The sequence below is a fragment of the Grammomys surdaster genome, unplaced genomic scaffold (assembly GCF_004785775.1).
Source record: "Grammomys surdaster isolate TR1022 unplaced genomic scaffold, NIH_TR_1.0 191, whole genome shotgun sequence".
In the NCBI taxonomy this organism is placed as follows: domain Eukaryota; kingdom Metazoa; phylum Chordata; class Mammalia; order Rodentia; family Muridae; genus Grammomys; species Grammomys surdaster.
In genome coordinates this window covers 17,050,385-17,077,392 of record NW_021604636.1, presented here as the reverse complement: position 1 = coordinate 17,077,392, position 27,008 = coordinate 17,050,385, and the positions used below count along the sequence as shown (strand labels likewise).

General features: G+C 37.4%; 1 protein-coding gene across 3 annotated transcripts in view; it reads left to right on the top strand.

Annotated features, from left to right (window-relative positions):
- Mbd5 (methyl-CpG binding domain protein 5) overlaps positions 1-27,008 on the top strand; it is a 370,386-nt gene that overhangs the window by 76,159 nt on the left and 267,219 nt on the right. For all 3 annotated transcript variants that reach the window (XM_028769177.1, XM_028769176.1, XM_028769174.1), the window contains exon 2: positions 846-931. The gene's annotated coding sequence lies outside the window, so the exon portion shown is untranslated. The remainder of the gene's footprint in view (positions 1-845; positions 932-27,008) is intronic.

Here is a 27,008-nt window from a genome sequence, read left to right as displayed (position 1 = left end):
TAATTGATACCTTGAATTCTTCTTTGACAATTCGTATCCTCTTGATCTCCCTTTGTTGTCTTATTTCTCTGGCTAGAACTTTAAGTACTCTATTGAATAGATACAAGGAGAGTGGGCATCCTTGTCTATTCCCCGATTTTAGTGGGATTGCTTCAAGTGTCTCAAAAAAACAAAGCAAAACAAACAATAAAAACCATTTTAACGTCTTCAATGAATTTTGTGAAAATGAAGAGAAAGAAAGTTAATCAAGAGAAACTAAATGGACTACAAACAAAAAGGATAATAAACTTGAAACACCAAACAGGGCCCAGAAAGTAGTATCTTTCCATTGTAAAAAGAGGGAAGGAATAAGTATTGGAGATTTTCGAGTTGTAGAATGTGTGATACTCAATAACTATGGAGTGTTACAGAGCCTGAAGAAAAGGCAGCTGATAGTATTAACAGGCTGTACTAGGTGGAGGATATTGACAAGGATATTTCCACTATTAAGAAAGTTTCTAATTCATGTTTTACACAAAACAAACAGGAAAAACAGTTGTGGGAGGGACGTTGATGATATTTATAACTAGGTGGTTGAGGCTATCTGAACAGAATAAAATTAGAGTAAAGAAGGCAATGAAAAACAGATTAAGATTAGTCTATAAAGTAGTCACTAAACTTTAAAAAATGTACAAAGCTTATATAAAATACGTAACATTGAGTATCATATGTATTTTATATAGCCTTTGCAGAATTGGAAGTTTTAAAAATATAAAATAGAAATGATGAAAAATACATATAAAAATAAATGCTTTTAAGGCTTACTACTTTGTTCTTCTGAATCATCTTTTTTTCTTTTCTTAAAGTTCTCTTCTGAAGATAACTTCTCCAAGAACCTGTGTATTGGATCTTAACTAAGTCAAAATGCTTGAAATCAGAAGATCATGAAAAGGTGAGTAGGATTTCTCAATTTACTATTTTTTGATGTGACAGCATAGAAAGTATGTCTGGGTAGTATATTGACATTGTTTACTTGATTCCAGTGTTTGAATAGGAGGGAAAAAAACTATGAGAATGGTCCAGAGATTTCCAAGTTTAAAAGACGCAAAGGATTTTTGAAGAAATTACCTGGAAGATGACAGCAAGGAAAATAGGGAGATAGGAGTCTGCAAAGAAAATGAAATAAACTATAGTTTCCACTCTATGACAATTTATTTTATTTAGATCAGTTGGATTATGTACAGTTAATAGTGAGAGATCTTCATAACTCAAAGTATTTCTTCACATTATTTGATCCCAGTAATTCATCTGAATAAGTAGGTTTTCATCTGTTGATAACTCTTGAAAAAAGGTTTCATGGCATTTCATTGCAGCACAAGTAACCGTAAGGCAAGTTCGTACCAGGATGGTGTGTTCTTGCCTTGACAGACCTGACCGTGTTCTTGTGGGGTGCTGGGGAAGCACTTTGAACCTTGGACCGGCAAAGCCATTGGGTGTTGAGAGCTCAATGAGCTATTCTGTAGGAGCCTGGAAAATAAAAATGTTGAAAGCAGTAAGGACAATGGAAACCTGGCTTGTGAAGTGTCAGAGGGAAGCCAAGACTATATCAGGCCTTTTCCGTGCAGAAGATGTGTTGTCTGCTCAGCTGGAGCTGAAGAATCACCTATGATTGACAAGAGATCAGAACCAATAAAATGAACCTCTGCTTTCCTGGGGCTCAGGCTGATCAGCTGAGGCTGAAGTGTTTGCTATGATTAAGAAGAGACGTGGATTATGAGGAGGAATGTTCTGTCAAGTGTTTCTCTAGGGTCAGTCACAAAGAAGCTGGTTCCAGAAGTGGCCACACTAGTTTCTCATGCTGGCCGCTGAACTTAGGTAGTATGGCTGACCTAGGTAGTTAGTCCTGGTTTTTAAAGGCATAAAGGGGTTATGAAGAACAGCTGAGGTTTGGTACTGCGATGGCAGAGCTGTAGTCCCTAAATAGTACCCAGGAGACACTTTAGGTGAAATGCAGCTCAATTGCAGCAGATGACCCTAACATTTTGGAGTTGACAGTACCATGAGATGACTGCCAAAGACAGCAGCAGGTGTGGAGTGAGCTAGCCTAATCCAAGGAGAGTTTCTGTGTGTATAGAGTCTGAGGGCCGAGCCAAAAAAAGTGACAAGGCCTTTGAAAGGATCAAAGATCATTAGTGGATCCCAGATGTTGGTTACTCAGGTTTTACAGTTGGAACTGGAGCTTGGTTTTGGTTTGTTCAGATGTGACTGTGACCTGGGTTTTCCCTCTGGAACTTTTTCACTCATTTTTTATTTTGTAGTACCCACAAGTGGATTTTAAGAGATTGCATTTTTTAAAATAAATTTTTTTAGTGTTTGAATTTTCAAAAACTGTAGGACTTTTAAGTTTGTAAATGTTTTAGACTATATTATTACATTGTATTATTATATTGTCATTATTAATGTATGATCTTAGAGATGGACAAGAAGGAAAGACTTAACAATGTGTGTGTCAGGTTGACAAAAGCTCAGTTGTATTGGCTAATTGTGTAAGAACTTGAAACAAGCTAGCTTAATCTTGACATGAGGAAACCCTAGCTGAGAAAATGCCTCTTTTAGATTGGTCTGGAAGCGACTTGTAAAGTAGTTTCTATACTAGTCCATTGTGGATGGGACCATCCCTGGCCTGATGGTCCTGGTTTCCATAAGAGGACAGGCTAACCAAGCCATAGGGACAAGCCAGTAAGCAGCGTTCCCCCATTATTTATTAATCAGTTCCTGCCTCCAGTTTCCTGTCCTGTTTGAGTTTGTGTCCTGACTTCTTTCAGTGATGCGATACAGTGTGAAAGTGAAGCCAAATAGACAGTATCCTCCTGAACTTGCTTTTGGTTATGGTGTTTCTTCACCGCAACTCTAACAAGACAGCTGTAAAACTAAAATAGCTGGCAAAATGTTTCATTCACATCCAGCAGATGATTCTTAGGTCCAGAACTCAGTTCTTCAGTACAAGTCACTGTGTGTGTGTGTGTGTGTGTGTGTGTGTGTGTGTGTGTGTGTGTGCATGTGTGTCTTCATGCATGTTAGTTTGTGCTTCCTTATAACATAAAGTCTAAGTCTTCATACAGGAGTGTCTAGAAAAATAAACGTGGACTATTTGTCCTTTTGATGTCTAGCTTCTGAAATCACAAAGTATTATCTTTGCCATACTCACTCATAGGCGCAAGTTCTCGCCTATATTCAATGGAAAGTGTAGAACATCTCCCATATGGGTGAAATGAGTATGAACGAGGGCTATTTGATTGATATTTACAAATGAAGTATGTATTTGGTACTTGGTGGCAGAATATATATTTGGTGGGGCACATGTTTAATCACAGATGTGTGAAAGACTGAAGGAAGGAAGCTCTTTTAAGCCCAGGTGACAGTGTAGTAAGACCACATTTCTGTAGAATACTTACAGAATAATGAAGAATGTTTACAAATGAAAACAATCTAGCTTATAGTAAATGCTTAACAGTTACTGTCGTTTTGCCTTTGTCTTGTTATTCATGTTTTTTAAGGATATGTAGATTTCAATAGCTCTAGCCTATCTTCTATTTGCCAGAATAAAAAGAATGCTAAAGAAATAAGGAAAGTCATTGTGGGTCTTGTAATTTTATGTAAACAAATGTCAAGATTATATCTTACTTACAAACCTGCTAACTCTAGGGGATAGTGTGTAGGTATGTATTTCTCTGTGTGTATCTTACTTCATTACATTATGTTATCTGCTCATCTCAGCACAATTCAGGTGCTGTAAACCTAGAAAAATATTGTATTCTTCTAGTAAAAGTATATGCTAAATTAAAACATCCACTTATTTGGCTTCTGATAATTTTTCTTTTATTTTTTAGATTGTCTTATGTAAAAGCTTGATTTTTAGATTGGTTTGTAAAGGATATGTGCCTATGTACATTCAGATATGTTAAACATGTTCTGTGCTGATACAAATTGAAAGAAACTTTATTTACTCTCTTAGCTCATGTACTGTCTCTCCTGCATTTAAAGTAGTGTAAAACATTCTGAATTAAATTTAGAAGAAAAGTTTAAAAGTCCAGTGTCAGTTTTCAATGCCAAGTTTATTATTGCATTCAATCTTTCTGCTACCTCAGAGATATTCTAAGAAGTTTGAACTAGGCTTGCAATTAAATAGGTTGTTGTTTTTATTCATTTTGGCCAAATCTCAAGATCACAGACCTGAAGGGCCTTCTCATACACTTACTGAAACCTTAAATCCAAATAAAAAGTGGGTGACCACTTCTATGACATTTGTGCCACTCTTACACCAGTGTATGTTTCAGATAAGTTGCTGTTGGGTAATACTGAGAAATACTGAGAATACTTTTCCTTTAGTACCATGCTGTGTACATTCAATACCAGGAACACTAGTCAGTAGAGGTAAAGCTTCTAGTTAGGCAATAGCTTAACTTGTAAATGTTTGATAACATAAGTTAAATGTTGTCCTTTTTGTCACTTAACATCAGTTTATGGACAGCAACCAATAGCTTTGACAATACTCTGTCTTATTGTGTGGTTTTCATGAGATCCCTTTGGCCAGTGACTCAACAAGATAAACCCATTCCTGGCACTAGAGGTTTTACTTGTGGCATTAGATTAATCTCATTTGTCCCCTATACCACAATGTTCTGAGCAGTACCTGAAAGTGCTAGATTATATATGTCCTGTTGAGTCTGACCATCTCATGGTTGCTGAATTGAGACTAGCTGTGGACCTCTATCTCTAACAGCCTCAAAAGGATACTTTGATGCATAGAGCTGCACTTTTATATATCCATAAGAATAAGTATTTAGAAGGCACTTATAAGTTATTTTAACTTCTCAAAATGATGGTAATGGGTTCTCCTGTAGGAATTATGAACACACCAGCCACAAATTCTTGATTGGGTTTATAGTATCTATTGCATGGGCCTTAGGTCGAATTAGACAGCTATTGGTTACTCCCAAGATATAAGTACAACACATCTCTAGGTCTGTCATTGTTGTCGTTTATAGATCTGGTTCGAAGTCTTTGCCTGTGAATACTTGGTCTCTGGTTGGTGGAGATGTTTAGATAGATTTAGGAGATTTGACCTTGCCAGAGAGTGTTTGTCACTTGGAAGATTTGATGTTTCAGAAGCCTTAGGGCATTCTCTTTGTTCTCTGCTTCCTTTTTATAAGCTAAGAGATGATTTCCCCTCTTGCTGCTCCAGCCTTCATGCCTGCTTGCTGCCAAGCTTCCCTGTCATGATGATGATGGACTCCGCCTCTCTGGAGACAGAAACCCAAACTAACGTTTCCTGTTATTAGTTGTACATGTCTAATCACAGCAACAGGAAATGGAACTAATACAACAGACTTTACAGATTGGTAGGACTATTGGTGTCTGTAATCTCTTGGTGGCTTACATAGCTAGCACCTGACTCTGAGACCAACTCCTCATGCAAGAAGCTTCCAGGGCAGTACCAGCTTGACTTCTTTTAGCCCTGTTAGCAAATTGTCTTGTCTTCAGCAATAGAGCTTACCTGAATGTTCTACCAAATAGGCAGGAGCATTGGCAAAAAAACCCCTGTATTTTTCAGAACTCACTTAAACCATCTAACCAACAGTTTTCTTATAGCTGTTTGTTGTTGTTGTTGTTGTTGTTGTTGTTGTTGTTAGATAGCCTACAACTAGAAGGAAGCAGTATCCCACTGTCTGGAGTAACTCCTAAAATTGTATACTCGTGTGTGCGTGTGTGTGTGTGTGTGTGTGTGTGTGTGTGCATGTGCATAGGATTGCCAATAGCTAGAATTCCTTAGTATTACCTCTCTTCCTCTGTATTAACCCTTCCCCAGTTATGTTCCCTTACCCCATCGTTCCCTTTTCTCCTTTATAGCACCTTTGTCCTATGAGACTCTTCTTGTGCCCCTTCTACCCTTCACCTAATGGTCCCTTTCTACTATCCTGAATTCTAGGGTTACTGGAATGTGGTGGTTTGAATGAGAATGGCCTCATAGACCATATGTTTGAATGCTTGGTCCCTAGTTTGCGGAACTGATTGGTAAGGATTGGGAGGTGTGATTTTCTTGGAGAAGGTATATCACTAGAGGGAGGCTTTGAGTTTCAAAAGCCCATGCCATTCCCAGTTAGCTCTTTCTCTCTGCCTCATCTTGCAGACCAGTATGTAAGCTCTCAGCTACTGCTCCAGTGCTATGACTGACTGACTGACTGACTGACTGACTGACTGACTGACTGCCTGCCTGCCTGCCTGCCTGCCTGCTGCCATGCTCCCTTACCATGGTGGTCATGGATGATAAACTGCTGAAACTGTAGGCCCTAATAAACTCTGTGTATGTTGTTGCCTTGGTCATGATGTCTTATCACAGCAATAGAAAAGCAACTAAGACAGCAAGGTTACATTAAAACCTAAAGGTTCATATTTTGAATTTATACATAATAGAGAATGTGACATGTTCCTTTTGGCTATAGCTTATTTTATACAGTATATTTTCTGATTCTATTTGTTTTCCAAAAAAAATTATCATCTCAATTTCTTCAAAGCTAAATATAATTCTTTTGTGTTTATGTACTTCATTTTCATTATTTGAAAGTTCATTACTTGGTGAACACCTAATGTGCTTACTTTCATTAAATATTGTGAATAGAGCAGAAGTAAACGTGACCAAGCAAGTATCTCAGTAGTAGGATATCATGTCCTTTGGAATCCTGCCAAAGAGTGGAATAGCTCTGTCATGTGGCTCTCTTTCTAGCTTTTGGAAGAACCTCCACACTGATTTCCATAGTGACCACACACACCAGTGTGTACTGCCAGCATCCATGAACACTAATGTTTACTTTTAAGATCTTGTCTTTACATTCATTTTCTGTGGTTTTATTATAGGAACATAAAAATAGTCTTTTCATCTATTGTAATTTAGGACTCATTGAGATTCTTGAATGTTTGAATACAAGGATTTTTTTTTAAAGGATATAAAGATGTTGCTATTGTTGTCTGCTTCCTTCTAGTCCTCCTTGAATTCTCATTCAGGCATATGTAAGGACTCTTCATATTGTTTTACATGCTTCTTAGTTCAAAAGACTATTTGGTGAGAGGATCTATTATGTTTTCATTGTGGTTCTCTTACTGACTTTCAGCTATACTATAATAGCTAGCTCCTCATGCTATTGGCTAGATTTTGTTCTTTTGCGTTAAGGTTTATCTTCTGTGATTTTAGAATGGTGATTTTCATGTTAGAGTCTATATTCTTTTAGGCTATTTGCCTATTGTTGAAACATATTAGTCATCTTATATGTTTAGAATATTAATCACTAATACTAACATATTAGGCATATGTTGAAACATATTAGTCATCTTATATATATATATATAGAATATTAATCATTAATACTAACATCTTAGGCATAGACCTGTCAAAAATTTATTATTATACACATAGTATCCTATATTTTATAAAAAGTGATTTTATATTAGTTTATGTATCTTTCTGTGAACTTGATATTTGAAAATATTTTGATATTTGTAATTAAAGTAGAATTTTGAAGAGAATGTATTTTTTTTAATGCTCAAGAACATAAAGTATTATAAAATTCTATTACTGTAGGACCATTTTGAATACTTAGCTCACGACTTTATAGCCTGAAGAAGTAAGGGATATTCAGACAGTAGAGTTCAGTGAGAAAAATTGGAATTATAGCTTTTTAGACAGCGTTTTTCGTTTTGTTCTGTTTTTTCCTATACAAGCCCAAAGTTTCACAAGCAATTTCCCCTGTGTTTTCTATAGGGAAAGAGCCAGGCTAGGATAGGGGAACTGCGACTAAGCACAAATGCTTAGTCTATAGACACCTACTGTTAGAAGTTACCTTTTGACTCAGGTACTTTCGAGGAGATTACTTGATCTGTCAGTTAACTATTACAATAGTGCTATTGAAAGATTGCTTGGCATGATAAATTCATATATTTGAAGCACTTATATTACAATAAACTATGTGTTCAGTATTCTCACTATCACTTTATGTGGTCATGCTTATTACATTACATGGATAATGCTTTCTGGGTTCAGCACTGTAGATGGTCTATACTTTTAGATAACTCAATTCTCAAGCTTAACTGATTTAGCAAATATTTCATCTTGTTTAAAATTTTAAAAGCCTTAAAAATTTTGAATTAACATCAAATATTCCAGCCTTTATTAATCTCATATTTGGTATTCTAATTTTTCTTGGTGACAATTTAGAGAGAATTTTCTCGTAGTTTACCTGGAATCTTAGTAATTCTCCAGTTGTACTCATTTTACAAGAAATATAAATATGTTATTCCTTAGGAAAGGCTAAATTTCAAATTGATTTTGAAATTTTGCCAGAATAGGTGGACCAAAACACAAGTAGATGTGTCCTAAAAGATATCTGTCATAGGCAATGCATATTCAATTTAATTGTAATGCTAATGCAATATTCTAGCAAACATTACTTTAGCGTGTATTTTTCCTTCTCTTTAAAGATTTATTGAGGGTTTTTTTGCCCTTGTCTTAAATATGTTCCCATGTAATTTTTTTAAGAAAATAAAACAACCACAGCATCAAAGTTTCATAGGGTTAATCCAAAGCTGGATAAGAGCCCAAGACAAGACACAAGAATCAGAGACATACACTCAGGAGTCACATAAAAGTACTAGCCTGAAAGCCTTAGTATATACACAGAGGACATGGTGCAGACCAACATAGGCCCTGTGCTAATTGGTTCCGTCTCCATGAGTTCATATGAACTTTGCTGTCTTCTCCCAATGTCCCGTCTGGTTCCCACACTGCTTCTACCCTGTATTCCTTAAGGGTCCCGTAGCTCTCAGGGGAGAGAATTGATGGAGACATCTCATTTAGAGCTGTGTGTTCCAAGGTCAGTCAGGTGGTCTGTTCTTCCCCCCCCCTTTTTCTTTCCCTCCCTTTATGTCTGTGTGTGGAGGCACACGTACACATGTGCATGTATGTGTGGGTGTGTATAAAATGTGGTGGGTCTCTATATTTGTTCTCATCTGCTGCAAGGGGAATCCTCCAGAAAATGGTCGAATAAGGCACAGGTCTATGAGTATAGCAGAATACCATTAGGTTTCCTTTTATTGTTAACTTAATAAAAAAAAAAAAAGATCAGTAGTTTTGGGGTTTATTCTAGGTCTCTAGTCTGTCTAGTCTTTGGTTTTTGGTCGTTTGGGCAGTGTTGGATATGGGGTCTGTCTCCCGGAGTGGGCTTTATGCCAGATGACATTGTGGGTTACTCACACAAGCGTTGTGCTTCCATTGCTCTAGCATATTTGTACGCAGCACAGATGGTAGATCAAGAGGTATAAGGCTAGGTTGGTGTTTATGCGTCTCTGTTGGTAGCCTGCAGAATACCTTTCCTGTACCAAAAGCACTAGAACACAGGTAAAGGTTCTTAATAGCCACCAACTGTACCTGTCCATAGTCAGTGTGAATGATGTGGGTATTGTCTTCAACAGTGGCTATTTGCTGTCAGTTTGTAGACAGCAACCTATTGTCTTGCCAACAGCCTAAGTTGTTTGGGCCTTTGTATGTGGGACCCCTTTGACCAACAACGCAGTTGGATATAACCTAGTCTTGGTACTAGTAGCTTCATTTGATTACAAGAAATGGTCAAATGGAACTCCATCTACCTCATTATTTGGAAACTTCATCAGGATTGCCTTCATATATTTTAGGGAAGTCTCTACTACACTAGTTTTCCTTGCCCCCACTCAATTCTGCCTGCCTCTTCCCACATTCCTTTCCTCAGCCCCATGTTTAATTTGCATTTCCCTGATGCTAAGGATGTTGAACATGCCTTAAAGTGTTTTCCCTGCATTTGAGGTTTTTTTATGAAGAATTCTGTTTAGATCTATATCCTATTTTTTTTTATTGAATTATTGGGCTCTCTCTCTCTCTCTCTCTCTCTCTCTCTCTCTCTCTCTCTCTCTCCATATATATATATATATATATATATATATATATATATAGTTTTTTCTTTTTATATTTTAGATATTAGTCCTCTCAGGTGTGAAATTGGTTAAAAAAAAATCTCATTTCATCGTCTCCTCTTTGTCTAAATGACAGCATTCCTTTCTAACAAAAATGTTTCATTTTTATGAGGTTCCACTAATTGTTGTTCTTAGTGCCTGTGCTAATGGTTGTCTGTTCAGAAAGTCTCCTCCTGTGGCAGTGAGTCCAAGGTTATTCCTGACTTTCTCTTCTGTCATGTTCAATTTGTCTGGTTTTATGTTGAGGTCTTTAATCTATTTGGAATTGAGTTTTGTGCAGGGTGAAGAATGTGGATTTATTTACATTCTACATTCAGACATCCACTTTGACCAGCACAATTTGTTGAAGATACTGTGATTTTCCTACTGTTTATTTCTAGCTTTTATTAAAAAAAAAATCAGATGTCCATAGGTGTGTAGGTTTATGTCTGGGTCTTCAATTCAATTTCTATGATCAACATGTTTCTTTTTATGCCAATGCCACAGTGGTTTTATTGCTATAGTTTTGTAGTACAGCTTGAAAGGAGGAATGGTGAGACCTCCAGCTGTTCTTTATTGTTCAGAATTACTTTAGCTATCCTGGGTTTTTTATGTTTCCATATAAAGCTAAGAATTGTCCTTTGAGGTCTATGAAGAGTTGTATTGGAATATTGATGGGGATTGCCTTGACTCTTTAGATTGCTTTTGGTAGGATAGCCTTTTTTTTACTACATTAATCCTACTTATCCATTCTCATGGAGGATCTTTAGTTCTAATATTTTCTTCAGTTTTTTTCTTCAGAGACTTATATAGTTTTTATTGAACAAGTCTTTCATTTGCTTCTTAAAATTACATCAAGATATTTTATACTCTATGAGGCCATTGTGAAAGGTGTTCTTTCTCAGTCTCTTTGTCATTTGTATACATGAGGGACAGTCACTGCCCCCCTCTGGGTCCACCCTCCCACAGATCCTCATCCCATTCCTCCACCCCCCTGTCTCCAAAAGGATGCCTTCCCCTCAGACCTTCCCAGTCCCTGGAGCCTCAATGGTTAGAGGTGGCTTCTCCCACAGAGGCCAGACCAGGCAGCCCTCTTCTGCTGTATATGTCAGGGGCCTCAGATCAGCTGGTGTATGCTGACTGACTGGTGGCTTAGTGGAGTCAGAGGGCTACAGATTTTTGTGAGTAGATTTTGGTATCTAACTATGTTGCTGAAAGTGTTTATAAACTGTAAAAAAATTTTCTTTTGTCAAAGGCTTTTTCTGCATCAGATAAGATGTTCTTTTGACTTTTTTTTTGTATGTTTCTTTATATAGTGGAATTTTTAGAATCACTGTTATATACTATCATATCATCTGCAGATAACAATTCTTTTACTTCCTTTCAATTTGTATGCCTCTGATCTCCTTCAGTTTTCTTATACTTCTAGCGAAGATGTCAAGTAGAAAATTGAATAGGTATGGAGAGAGTAAACTGATTTTAATGGAATTGCATTGAATTTCTCTTTTGTTAAGTTGATGTTGGCTATGAGCTTGCTGTCAAATATGGCCTCTATTATGTTTTGGTATGTTGCTTGCATCCCTGATCTGTGTAAGACTATTGTCATGAACGGATACTCAATTTTCTCAGAGGCCTTTTCTGCGTCAAATGAGATGATCTTATGAATTTTTTAATTGGATATTTTCTTTGTTTACATTTCAAATGTTATCCCCTTTCCCAGTTGACCCCCTGGAAACCCTCCATCCCATCCTCCCTCCCCCGCCTCCATGAGGGTGCTCACCCACCCACTCCTGCCTCCCCGCCCTGGCATTACCCCACAATGGGGCATAGAGCCTTCACAGGACCAAGGGCCTCTCCTCCCATTGATACCTGACAAGGCCATCCTCTGCTACATATGCAGCTGGAGCTATGTGTCAATCCATATGTACTCTTTGGTTAGTGGTTTAGTCCCTGGGAGCTCTGGGGATATGGAGGATCTGGTTGGCTGATATTGTTGTTCTTCCTATGGGGTTGCAAACCCCCTCACCTCCTTCAGTCCCTTCTCTAACTCCTCCTTTGCCAACCCCATACTCAGTCCAATGATTGGCTTTGAGCATCAACCTCTGTATTTGTCAAACTCTGGCAGAGCCTCTCAGGAGACAGCTATAGCATGCTCCTGACAGCATGCACTTCTTGGCATCCACAATAGTGTCTGGGTTTGGTGACTGTATATGGGATGGATCCACAGGTGGGGCAATCTCTGAATGGCCTTTCCTTCAGTCTCTGTTCCACAATTTATCTCTGTATTTCCTCCTGTGAGTATTTTGTTCCCCATTCTAAGAAGGACCACTTTGGTCTGTCTTAACATCCACACTTTGGTTTTCCTTCTTGAGCTTCATGTGGTCCATGAATAGTTTGTTTATATACTGAATGATATTTATTTATTTATTGCTGTTCATATACTGTCCTGGCTGTTATTGATTGTGTTTTCAGATGGCGTCTAGGCATCTGTTTCCATAGCCTATTCAGCTGGTGTTTAAAATCTATTTTTACCTATTGTTTAAATATTTGTTTCTCTAGCAGTTACCTATCATGGATAACATAACAATTAACATTTGAAAGTGATAATTCTCCAGCTAATTTTAAAAGCTATAATTTATACATTATACCATAATGAAATCCAAAAGACACACACTTGAGAAATCAAATACCTGATACAGAGTTTTAGTCAGCATTTACAAATAGTTCCTAAAAAGGAATAATAGCTATCCTAGCGAAAAAGTTGGAAATGGTTGTAAATAATTAGATTTACAACAATGTTTCTGTGTGTGTGTGTGTCTGTGTGTGTGTCTGTGTGTGTATGTGTGTATTTCTGTATGCACATGTATATGTGTGTCACAGAGACAGAAAACAGTATTGGATTAACTGAAGCTAAAATTGTAAGTGGTATGAGCTGGAAAACAAACTCTGGTTCTTAACAATTAATTGTTGAGCCACCTTTTCAACCCTTCTATAAAAGTTTTAAAACAGCAAAGAAGCACAGGCAACATTGGTAGGGGAATGCCAATTAAAACCATAACAGTCTCTAAAGTCTTTACAATTAAAAGATAATAACAATTGTTCATGAAGATGTAGAGGAACCGGAATCCTGAAATTTAAGTGTTAGGTATATAGTTTCTTCTCAAATTTCCTAAAATTAGTACATATGATATTACTTAATAATTGTACTGCTGAGTAGCTATCTTATAGAAAGCAAAACAACTTTTCACAAAAAGAAACTTATACGTAGCATTTATAGAAGCATTACTTGATGATGACGACGATGATGATGATAACAATGGCAAAAACCCAAACTGTAAGAAATTATTAGATGAACCAAATATCATCTGTGCAAAATTAGAATATTATCAGTGAAAGTAATGAAGTAAAGACACATGTTACAATATTAAACTCCAAAATTAAGTGAAATGAGTTAGACCCAAAAGACCACATGTTATACAATTTTTTAAATAGTTTTTTTTTATTTTATATGTACAGGGTTTTGACTGCACGTGTGTCTGTGCATCACATGTGTACATTGCACATGGATGTCAGGAGGAGGCATTGGATCCTGGGGAACTGCAGTTACAAATGGTTTTGAGCCCTCATGTGGGTACTAGGAACTGAACCAGGGTTCTTTAGAAGAGCAGTAGCAAGTGCTGCTGCTAACCAATCTCGCAAGACATGATATTACACAACTCTTAATGAAATATCCACATAGGCAAATATTTATGAAAAACAGTATCTTAGGTGATTGAATAGTTGAGAACAGGTTGGGTCATGGGGGAAAAGGAATTGATTGGTAATGGGTGCTAGTTGTTATTAAAGATTAATTTTTATTAGATATGTATGTATATATGTACACCAAGTATGTGCAGGTATTCACACAGGCCAGAAGGAGGGAATCGAGTCCCCTGGTGCTGGAGGTAGAGATAGGGGCTGTGAGCCCCTAGTGTGGATGCTGGAAACCATACTTGTATTCTCTGCAAGAGCACCAAGCACCCTTGAGCACTGAGCCATGTTTTCAGCCCCTTGACATGTTTTGTTTTGTTTAATTATTGAATTATAAACTTTGAATTGGGTAAGTGACAGAATATAGGCTACACTTGAATAAATATTTGAAAAATAATTTAGACATCATCTTAATTAATATACAGAAGATGTTGAGTGTTGCTTTATCAGTAAAATTTGTCTGGAATGCTTAGGACAGATTTTGTGTGTTAAAAAATATCTAAAACTCTTATGGAGAGTCAGTATACTATAGAAATTAATTTTTAATTGTTTGATTTTTTTATCTGAAATCCTGGGAAGATTGCTGAAATTCTCTTTGCCTCATATTCAAAACAGGCATAAAAATAGCATTGTCATTCTCCTTTGAGATTAAAATGAAACGTTTTCACTGTTTATAGCAGAATAAGGTACACTGAACTCACTAACAATCCTCAAAACAAGAAATTAACAAATGATTTCTCTATACACATACTGCGGCAAAACTGGATGTTAACTTCTTATCTATTTTATTTTGCTTTTAGATAGAGTCGTACTACATAGCCCAAGTTGAGTTGAATTCAGTATCTTCATGCTTTTGCTTTCTGAGTGATGAGTTTAAAATGTGTGTCATCCATGTTAACAATTAGAGTTAGTAGTAAATGCAAATATATTCGCCAGTTCAAGTGGGAGATCACGTGCTTAAACACAAGAATGATTTCCATAAGGCAAAATTCCCAGTGGGTAAAGCACAACTTGCTTGCTATATTCTATAAGTAAAAAGGAAACAGCTCTAGAACATTGACTGATTATGAAAGTAAAAAAGGAGCATAGATCATAAACTATCTGAACCCCAACTGTAACTCAAAAGGTAAGGGTTTGTATGACTAGAGAAGTAAGCTTTCCACTCTATATTAGAAGCAAACTCCGAAAGAAACCATATAATAGTGAGAATAGGGCAACTTTCTACATGCTAATGTAATCTGGTCTAGTAGAACATCAGGTAGATCTAGATCCTTAAATATTTAACAGATGACTGGGGTAGGGAGCTGGTGACAGAACTTGGGCTTCCTAAGCTTTCTGAACCTAGATTGGAAGTTGTTTTCTTTTTCTAAATTCAGCAATAAAGACTGACAAGCCGTAAGTAGAATATAATGAGAAATAAATTTAAGTGAATGACAAAGTATGTGATGATAACAAACATTTAAAACTACACATTTTTAAAACAAAAAGTAGCACTTAAAACTGCTTCTACAATTGCTGTGACACAAGAAGTTAAGACAGCTACTTTTGTTAATCATTTAGCAAAAAAATAGTTACTAATGTGTTGAATATACCAGAGGATTTAGATAGGCATTTGGAAGAAGGGATTGATGTTCTTTATCCTATTCAAATTACTAGAAAGAGGTTCAGAATTTAAGGGTAAGGAGCCGTCTTAAGTGTCATGCCAAATGCCATTGGATTCATGTTAGTTCTACAATTTACAGTGGTAATTAGGAAAAGTTTAATGACATGTGCAGTGTATTTGACATAATTCTAACACCTCTTGGGATGTTTTAAGGATACATAGGGAGCTTATGAATTTCAAGAATGCTGCTCTGGTGAGCATTGATGTGGTAGATAATGCAGATAAAATTACCCATGGCCTGAGGTTAGTATTTCCATTTTGGTCAAGTTTCAAAAATGGCGGTGTTGTTAATGAAATAAAAAGGGGGAGAGGCAGAGAGCCTTTGAGGCTGCTTGGCAAGAATCTGACATGAGCCAAGGACAAGGAAATGGGCTGCTTGGCAGGCATATGACATTGGCCAAGGACAAGGAATTAGGCTCCAGGCAGGAATCTGACATTAGGCTACAACAAAGAAGTAATCTCAGGCAGGAACCTAAATGTTAGACTAGAACAAAGAAGCAATTTCAGACAGGAATCTAAATTTTAGGCTAGAACTATGAAGTAGGCTTCAGACATAAAAATGACCTTGGGCTACCACAGGGAAATAGGCTCAGATACTTTGGTCATCCTGATAAGCCCTTAGAAACAGTGATCACAGGAGTTTTCAGGTAATTGGGTTTAATGCCTTGCTTTTGCATTTTTGTTTATTGTATTGCTTGTTCCTTGACTATTTGCATCTATTGTATTGCTAGACCCTCAACCTAGAACAGACCTTAATACATGCATGTAATTAAAATGGTATAAAAGCATAAAGGAGGAGGGGGGGATAAGGGTTTCTAGGGAGGGGAAATGGGGAAAGGGGATGACATCTGTATTGTAAATAAATAAAATATCTAATAAAAAATAAATTAAAAAAACTATTTTTGAGAAGTACTAAAAACCATGATTTGCAAAGAAGTTTGAGTCATCATTCTTCACACTTGTTGTGTACTGTGTTGAAGCTCTGTGACAGTGTTCATGTTGCAACAAGTAGAAATGTCGTTTTAGGAAGTTGTTTTTAGAAAAATTAGTGAATGGAATGCTTAACATTTTGGTATAATTTTTAAAAATGAAGACTAGCTGGGCAGTGGGAGCACGACCTTAGTCCCAGCACTTGAGAAACAGGGACAGGCAGATCTTTGTGAATTCCAGGACAGCCATGGTGAAACCCCCTTCGGGGGAGGAGGAATGGGATGAAGAACTGTGGGAAGGGGAACTGGAGGTGGGGTGAACAACAACTGAAATGTAAATAAATAAAATAATTTATTAAAAATAATTTTTTTAAAAAGGTAGGAAGAGAAAAAACTTACTGATCTAAGCGTATAAGGTTAGAGTAATAAATGAGAAGGAAACTGCAGCCAGCTGTTAAACAGAAAATAGGAAGAAAAAGAAGCAGCAGCAGCGAGGAGGAAGAGGAAGAAAAAATACAATTTGGGGGAAGTGTTAACTTAGTTTTGTTTGTTTATAATTAGCTATTTTCTACAAATGACTTCAGTTTTTTTCAAACATTTCCTCTTAAGAGACTTTTTGTTTTCTAAGCTTTAAAACTTTCGTATACACATCTCCTGGCTCTTCTCCATAGTTATTTGTTACTACTCTAATTGGCGACATGAACCTGGGAGAGCTGGGCTTAAGAATAAATTGGGCTAAATTCTCATGCAATAACCAGCTGTATTCAGAGCATCAGACAACTTATACTCTGATGCCTAAGAAGAATTACTTCAGTAAATTGTATAGTCACAAGGACAAGCCACACTTGGCAAAAATATGTTTTTTTTATAGATGCATATAAGCAAAATAAAGCAGCAATTGTATTGAATAATCTAAAGTGAATGCACTACTATCTACTACATCTGGAAGGGGCACAAAAGCACGTTCCATGAATAATTTTGTATTTATAGAGCTGAAGTCATAGGACTCTTGTTCTGTTCCCTTGGCATTTTCTCAAAGCAATGAGAATTCTCCTCACACAGTTTCATTCATAGATCTTGTTCTCACAACTACCCAGACTTTTTATGTAGAGAACCCTGGTGAGTAGCAAAGAAAAGCAGTATGCTTGCTTTCAGGGTCCAGATTAATTATGTCTATCTTATGATTTGTAAAGCTACTTTTCTATAGGCTATTTTATCAGAATTAGTCAATCACATTATATCCTGAAAATTGTATGTGGATAAAGATATTTTGGCAGGAAGGAAACAGCTTTTATTAAAATAGCAAAATTAAAATGGGAGATACAAAATGATGTGACAGTATAAATTACTATCCATGGATAGACTGATTATCAAAATAAATTGTTCTTTGCCTTAGGAAAGTTGTAGTCATTTGTAGTTTATAAATTTAATAATGAATATCTTATCCTAAAAGATATTCCTTTATCCTTTTTAAATTTAAATTCCTTTTTAAATTTTCTTTTATATTTCAGTTACTTAGAACATCACTTATCTAAGCTTTCATTTTCTTAAAGATACAAAAATGATTTTTTCTAACTTTTTCTTGTTTCCTTAATGAACTCAGCAGTTCTTTGTATAGACCAACTCATCTTTTCCTCTGTTTGGAAAAGCATTCTAAAACAGGGCTGTGGTAACATTTAATCCTTATAAGAGGCAGCCTAGCCTAAACAGTTCCAAGACATCCAGAGCTACACAGAAAAACCCTGTAAATGTTGCTTTTATTTCCACAGAGGAAGAGATAAAATGAGAGCTGTACCGAAGCTAAATGCATACAGGGCTTGGGCTAAGCCCAAAGCTTCTCTTTCTCTATTCTAACTACCAGTAGCTTCTTACCTCTGTACAATCTAGTCTTCCAAACTGGCTGATTCAGTCTGGCTTTTCTCGGCTTCTGACTGAATTGCTGTCTGGTTTTATACTAACTTTAGCAATATGTTTTCCTTTTCTGGCTCCTTCTCATACTCTGGCTAGTTCTGTCTTCACCTGGGACTGGTTTGTTCTCTCTGCAACCTGTCCTACTACAACTGCCATACACAGATAACACCCACCACACATCAAGCCACACTTTTTTCTCTCTCACTGCTCTTAAGTAGCCTCTCTTCATCTACTGTTCTTATGTTCTATCTCTGACTCATTCTGTCAAATCTTCTCTCATTGATCATTTTGTCTGCTCCTCAATTAGACTTCACTTTTAAACATGGCTGCTTCCTTCGCAAACTAATCTTACCTTCACTGTTAAAATTACAGGTGTGTACTAAGAGTATGTCTATATTCCAGCCAGAAGGATTAAAGGTCTGTGCTAAGGGTGTATCTGTATTCTAGCCAGATCATTCTATATTTCAGGGTGGGTCTGCATTCCTGCCTTATCATGCCATGTCCTAGAAGGTCTTTGGATGTGATCCCTTACCCAAACAGCCATGCTACTGGATTAAAATTCCCCTGCAAAACCCTGTCTCAAAAAACAAAAACAAGAAGCAAATAAAACCAAAACAAAAATCATGGCTTCTAGAAGTAAAATACAATAGATAAATGGACTGTAATTATGTTTAAAAGTGGTAAATATGAAGAGTCTTTATAAAGTATGAAGTGAAACACAAAGTTCATTCTGAGCAGTTTTCATTAATCTAAAGGTGATAGTTTATTTTACTTTTCACTGTAACTTTCTTACAATATATATATATGATGTGAAAATAAGAAAGGCTACTTAACTGTGCAAAATCAAAAATTACCAAAATGGCCAGATTAAGTGGGCAATGAAACCAGATATATTTTAATGAGAGCCAGTGATACTCAGCTTTTTTGTCCTGCCAAGGCCTCTTTTCTGTATTTTTCACCTCCAATTTTAGCAACTTGAAATTCACATTTGTAGGCATAAAATATTCAGTGTGGAAATGTTTATAAAAGTATTTAAAAAACTGAGGAGTTTGAACTTTGTTATAGTAGCTTTTTAAAGTTTTAATACTAGCAAATGAGAGTTCAGAAAGCTGTGGAAATTCAAGTGAGACATGGATACATTGTGAGAATTTTCAAAATGTAGAAGGTAAAAGCAAGATAAGTGTCTGTTCAACATTGTTTATACCCTGGTTACTGAATACAACTTTAGAGTCTTAAAAACGAGGAAGTCAGAAATGATTCTGACCTGTTTATTTCGATAGTTTTTATTTTCTTAGCTCAGGCTATACAGCAAATATCAAGATAATATTGGGGAATGTTTTATATTTGTTTATTCTGCGTTAAGTATGTGATAATACTCATTTTGAATTGTCCACCTGTAAACTGAAATGGGCCCCTAATAATTAAATGTAAGGCACTAAGCCAAGAAACACATTTTAATAGATATGTTTTTTTTTTTTTATTATTATGGCTTTTTTTTTTTTGCTTTTTTTTTTTTTTTTAATTTTTTTATTGGATGTTTTATTTACATTTCATATGTTGTCCCCTTACCCCATCCCCCACCCACTCAGGAACCCCCAATCCCCTCACCCCTCCTCCTTCTTCTCTGTGGATGTAACCTCTATCTACCCCCCCACTCCCACCTCCCCACCCTCAAAATCCCACCCCCTGGGGCGTCCAGCCTTCATGAGGTCAAGGATCTCATCTTCCACCTGTGCCCAGCAGGGCCCTCCACTCTTATATTCAGCTAAGGCCCTGGATCCCTCCATAAGTGCTCCCAGGCTGGTGGTTTAGACCCTGGGAGCTGTGGTTGGTTGGTATTGTTGCTCTCCTCATGGGGCCACAAATCCTTTCAGCTCCTTCAGTCTTCACTCTAACTCCTCCATTGAGAACCCCATGATCACTTCAATGGCTAGTTGTGAGCATCTGCCTCTGAATATGTCAGACTCTTGAAGACCTCTGAGGAGACATCCATATCAGGCTCTTATCAGCATGCACTTCCTGACTTCCACATCAGCATCTACCTTTGGTGACTGCACATGGGATGGATACTCAGGTGGAAAGGTCTTCAGACGGCCCCTCCTTCAGTTTTTGTCCCTCGCTTTGTCTCCATATTTGCTCCCTTGAGTATTTTGTTGCTCCTTCTAAGAAGGACCGAATCACCCCCACTTGGTCTTCCTTCTTTATGGACTTCATGTGGCCTGTGAGTTGCATCTTGGGCATTTTAAGGTTCTGGGCTAATATCCAATAATCAGTGAGTGAATACCATGTGTGTTCTTTTGTGATTGGCTTACCTCACTCAGTATGATAATTTCTAGTTCCATCCATTTACCTAGGAACCTCTCAAATTCATTGTTTTTAATAGCTGAGTAATACTCCATTGTGTAAATATACCACATTTTTTTAATCCATTCCTCAGTTGAAGGACATCTGGGTTCTTTCCAGCTCCTGGCTATTATAAATAAGGCTGCTATGAACATAGTTGAGCATATGTCCTTATTATATGTTCGAGCACCTTCTGGGTATATGCCTAGGAGTGGTATAGCTGGATCCTCGGGTAATGCTATGTCCAATTTTCTGAGGAACCGCCAGACTGATTTCCAAAGTGGTTGCACCATCTTGCAGTCCCACCAACAATGGAGGAGTGTTCCTCTTTCTCCACACCCTCGCCAGCATCTACTATCACCTGAGTTTTTAATCTTAGCCATTCTGACTGGTGTGAGATGGAATCTCAGGGTTGTTTTGATTTGCATTTCCCTGACGACTAAGGATGCTGAACATTTCTTTAGATGCTTCTCGGCCATTCGAGTTTCTTCTGTTGAAAATTCTTTGTTAAGCTCTATACCCCATTTTTTAATAGGGTAATTTGGTTGCCTGGAGTCTAATTTCTTGAGTTCTTTGTATATATTGGATATTAGCCCTCTATCAGATGAAGGATTGGTAAAGATCTTTTCCCAATTTGTTGGTTGTCGTTTTGTCCTATTGACAGTGTCCTTTGCCTTACAGAAACTTTGCAATTTTATGAAGTCCCATTTATCAATTCTCGATCTTAGAGCATATGCCATTGGAGTTCTGTTCAGGAACTTTTCCCCTGTGCCCAAGTATTCGAGGCTTTTCCCCACCTTCTCTTCTATTAGTTTCAGTGTATCTGGTTTTATGTGGAGGTCCTTTATCCACTTAGATTTGAGCTTTGTACAAGGGGATAAGAATGGATCAATTTTCATTCTTCTACATGTTGTCTTCCAGTTGAACCAGCACCATTTGTTGAAAATGCTGTCCTTTTTCCACTGGACAGTTTTAGCTCCTTTGTCAAAGATCAAGTGACCATAGGAGTGTGGGTTCATTTCTGGGTCTTCAATTCTATTCCATTGATCTTCCTGCCTGTCTCTGTACCAATACCAGGTAGTTTTTATCACTATTGCTCTGTAGTACAGCTTGAGGTCAGGGATGGTGATTCCTCCCGAAGTTCTTTTATTGTTGAGAATAGTTTTCGCTATCCTAGGTTTTTTGTTATTCCATATGAATTTGAGAATTTCCTTTTCTAACTCTGTGAAGAATTGAGTTGGGATTTTAATGGGGATTGCATTGAATCTGTAGATTGCTTTTGGCAAGATGGCCATTTTTATTATATTAATCCTGCCAATCCATGAGCATGGGAGATCTTTCCATCTTCTGAGATCTTCTTCAATTTCTTTCTTCAGAGACTTGAAGTTCTTGTCATACAGGTCTTTCACTTGCTTGGTTAGATTCACACCAAGGTATTTTATATTATTTGCAACTATTGTGAAGGGTGTCATTTCCCTAATTTCTTTTTCAGTCTGTTTATCTTTCATGTAGAGGAAGGCTACTGATTTGTTTGAGTTGATTTTATAACCAGCCACTTTGCTGAAGTTGTTTATCAGGTTTAGGAGTTCTCTGGTGGAAGTTTGGGGGTCACTTAAGTATACTATCATATCATCTGCAAATAGCGATATTTTGACTTCTTCCTTTCCTATTTGTATCCCTTTGACTTCTTTTTGTTGTCTAATTGCTCTGGCTAAGACTTCCAGTACTATATTGAATAGGTAGGGGGAGAGTGGGCAGCCTTGTCTAGTCCCTGATCTTAGTGGGATTGCTTCAAGTTTCTCTCCATTTAGCTTGATGTTGGCTACTGGTTTGCTGTAAATTGCTTTTACTATGTTTAGGTAGGGGCCTTGAATTCCTGATCTTTCCAAGACTTTTATCATGAAGGGATGTTGAATTTTGTCAAATGCTTTCTCAGCATCTAGTGAGATAATCATATGGTTTTTTTCTTTAAGTTTGTTTATATAGTGGATTACATTGATGGATTTCCGAATATTGAACCATCCCTGCATTCCTGGGATAAAACCTACTTGATCATGATGGATGATTGTTTTGATGTGGTCTTGGATTCGGTTTGCTAGAATTTTATTGAGTATTTTTGAATCGATGTTCATAAGGGAGATTGGTCTGAAGTTCTCTTTCTTTGTTGGGTCCTTGTGGGGTTTGGGAATGAGTGTAATTGTAGCTTCATAGAACGAATTGGGTAGTGTTCCTTCTGTCTCTATTTTGTGGAATAGTTTGAAGAGAATTGGTATTAGGTCTTCCTTGAAGGTCTGATAGAATTCAGCACTAAAACCATCTGGTCCTGGGCTTTTTTTAGTGGGGAGACTTTTAATGACTGCTGCTATTTCCTGAGGGGTTATGGGACTATTTAGATGGTTTATCTGCTCCTGGTTTAATTTTGGTACCTGGTATCTGTCTAGGAAATTGTCCATTTCATCCAGGTTTTCCAGTTTTGTTGAGTATAGGCCTTTGTAAATAGATATGTTTTGACCTTTTAAAATAAGTAATGTCTTTTATTATTTATTTATTTATTTATTTATTTATTTAATCTTTTTTTTACAATGCAGACTTTATTCCCCACCCGGTCCACTCTGTGACTCTTCCACATCCCATAACTCCTCCTCTCCCCACCCACCCCACTCCCGACCCCTGGCTCCTCCAGACCTTCTCATGCCCTGGAACCTCCAATCTCTTCAGGGTTATGTGTATCTTCTCTGAGTCCAGACCCAGCAGTTCTCTGCTGTATATGTGTTGGGGCCCTCTGATAAGATTGTGTATGCTGCCTGGTTGGTGGCTCATTGTCTGAGAGATCTCTGGGGTCCACATTGGGACTGCTGGTCTTTCTAAAGGGTTGCCCTCCTCCTCAGCTTCTTCCAGCCTTTCCCTAATTCAACCACCAGGGCTCAGCGGCTTCTGTCCATTGGTTGGAGGTTAATGTCTGGATCTGACTCTTTCAGCTGCTAGTTGGGTCTTTCAGAGGGCAGTCATGATAGGCCCCTTTCTGTAAGCACTCTATAGACTCAGTAATAATGTCAGGCCTCCAGGCCTCCCGTTGAGCTGGATCCCATTTTGGGCCTGTCACTGGACCTCCTTTCCCTCAGTCTCTTTTCCATTTTTGTCCTTGCAGTTCTTTTAGACAGTAACAATTATGGATCAGAGTTTTTGACTGTAGGATGGCAACCCCATCCCTCACTTGATGCCCTGTCTTTCTACTAGAGGTGGATTCTACAAGTTCCCTCTCCCCACTGTTGGGCATTTTATCAAGGGTCTCACCCTTTCAGTCCTGGGAGTCTCTCACCTCCCTAGACTCTGGTACACTCTACAGGGTCTCTCTACCTCCTAAGTCCAGAGGTTGCCTACTTCCATTCTTTGTGCTGGCCCTCAGGGCTTCATTCCTGTTCTCCCCCCCCTCATCTCCCCAATACCTGATCATGTTCCTTCTTTTCCCTCCTCCCTCTCCCACCCATATCCCTCCCTCCTTCCTTCCCCCCTTCCCATGATGGCTTTCTTCTCCCTCCCATGTGGGATTGAGGCTTCCTCACTTGGGCCCTTAGGCTTGTTGAGTTCTGTGGATTGTATCCTGGGTATTCTGTACATTTTTGGCTAATATGCACTTACTAGTGAGTGTGCATGTGCTTTTGAGTCTGAGTTACCTTACTCGGGATAATATTTTCTACTTCCATCCATTTGTCTGCAAAACTCATAATGTCCTTATTCTTAATATCTGAATAGTTATGTGTAATTGTGTAAATGAACCACATTTCTGTATCCTTTTTTCCATTGTGAGACATCTGGGTTGTTTCACTCTTCTGGCTATTATAAATCTGGCTGCTATGAACATAGTGGAGCATGTGTCCTTATTACATATTGGAGGATCTTCTGGGTATATGCCCAGGAGTGGTAAAGCTGGGTCTTCAGGTAGATCTATTTCCAATTTTCTGAGGAACCTCTAGATTGACTTTTAGAGTGTGTGTACCAGTTTGCAATCCCACCAGCAATGGAGAGTGTTCCTCTATCTCCACATCCTCACCAACATGTGCTATCACCTGAGGTTTTGATCTCAGAATGTCTACCATTCTGAATGGTATAAGGTAGAATCTCAGGGTCATTTTGATTTGCATTTCCCTGATCACTAAGGACTTTGTACATCTCTTTAAGTGCTTCTCAGCAATTCGAGATTCTTCTGTTGTGAATTCTCTTTGGTTCTATATCCCATTTTTTTTATTAGGTTGTTTGGCTTTTTGGAGATTAGCTTCTTGAGTTCTTTATATATTTTAGATGTTAGCCCTCTATCAGATATGAGATCAGTGAAGATTTTTTTTCCCAATCTGTAGGTTTACAATTTGTCCTATTGATAGTGTCCTTTGCCTTATAGAAGCTTTTCGTGAGATACCATTTAGCAACTCTTGATCTTAGAGCCTGAGCCATTGGAGTTCTGTTTAGGAAATTTCCCTCTGTACCAATCAGTTCAAAGCTCTTTCCCACTTTCTCTTCTATTAGATTCAATATATCTGGTTTTATGTTGAGGCCCTTGGTCCACTTAGACTTGAGTTTTGTGCAAGGTGACAAATATGGATCTATTTTCATTTTTCTACATGCAGACTGCCAGTTAGATCAGCATCATTTATTGAAAATGTTTTCTTTTTTTCATTGTACATTTTCAGCTTCTTTGTCTAAGATCAAGTCTCCATAAGTGTGTGGTTTTTATTTCTGGGTCTTCAATTCTATTCCATTGATCTTTCTGCCTGTCTCTGTACCAATGCCATGCAGTTTTATTCACTATTGCTCTGTAGTATAGCTTGAGGTCATGGATGGTGATTCCTCCAGAAGTTCTTTTATTGTTAAAGATTTTTTTTTCATTATTCTGCGTTTTTGCTTTTCCACATGAGTTTGAGAATTGCTCTTTCCATTTCTTAGGAACGTGTCCGTACATGAGAAAGACTGCTGTGAGCTAAGATGTAGGGGATATATATAATGCTGGTGGGAAAAGAGGATCTGGAGATAGTAGTTTCATTGAACCTCAGTAAACCAGAACTCTAAAGAAAATGGGTGACATGAGGCAAAGGGTGTGTTACTACTCACTGAGAATAGTTATGAACCACCTAGCATTTTCTTAAAGAAATTTTAATATTAAAAGAAATAGATTTGTGCCATGAAACTTTATAAAAGATAAGTGTAAGTACCCTCTTGCCATCTAAGCTCTTCCGTAAAAGTGTTCATGTGAAATCTCTTTTCCATTTTCCAAATCATCTTTCTTTCATGTGAAATCACTACTATATTTTCTCCATTTCAAGACATAAATATTTTTTATTTTATACTTTTGAAAGGGTTGGTTCACTTATAACACGAATGTCTAATACATGTAATGGAATTTTCCCCCAAAGAAATTGGTATTACTTTAACATTTGAAAATTAAAAAAAACAACTAGACGTGAATGAAAGATATATACATATCCATAGGCTATACAGGCAAACTATATACTGCAGTCAGACTTCTGTAGGCCTGAGTTGCATGGCAATGAATTCGGTCAATCACAGATTGGAAATATTTGTGAGGGGGAAAAAAGTGTGCTCTGAAATGGACACCCACACACACACACCATTATTATCTAAACAGTATAGCATGGCAAGTATTATAGATTATATGCACTGTACTAAGTAGTATTAGCCATCTAGAGTTGACTTAAAATATATGGAAGCATGTTCATACTTATAGCGAACATTATAGTGGAACTGGACTACCTTGATTGAGAGTATGTACAGGGGCCTTAGGATAATTTCCAGATAGTACTGAAGGTTGGCTGTAAATATATATATATATATACACACACACACACACACACAGAGACACATACATATATATAAATATATACACACAAATGATCTGGCCTCTTATATAAATGGCATCAGGAATATATACGCATACTAGTTAAAACATCTTTAAAACATTTTTAAAATAGAGATAATTATATATAAATATTTTATTACATCAGTTCTGAGGCATACTTTCTCACATTTTAATCTCTTGAATGCAGATTATATTTGATTCTGCTACCAACTTGGACTCAGTGAAACTGTAGTAATTATTTCTTTGGTTTTGTGGCATATTACTCTATGGGCCTTTCTTTTTATTTTGTTTTCTTTTTTTACCTCAATGGCTTTACAATAAACTACTGTAATTATATAGAAGTTCACTGAGAACTGGAGAGATAGCACAGTGGTAAGGATCACATGCTGCTGTCGCTGAGAATGGAGGTTTTGTTTGCGACACACAAATACACATACACACACACACACACACACACACACACACACACACGTCACAGCTAGCAGCCAGCTGTAACTCTAGTTTCCTCCAAGGACATTACTTGCACATG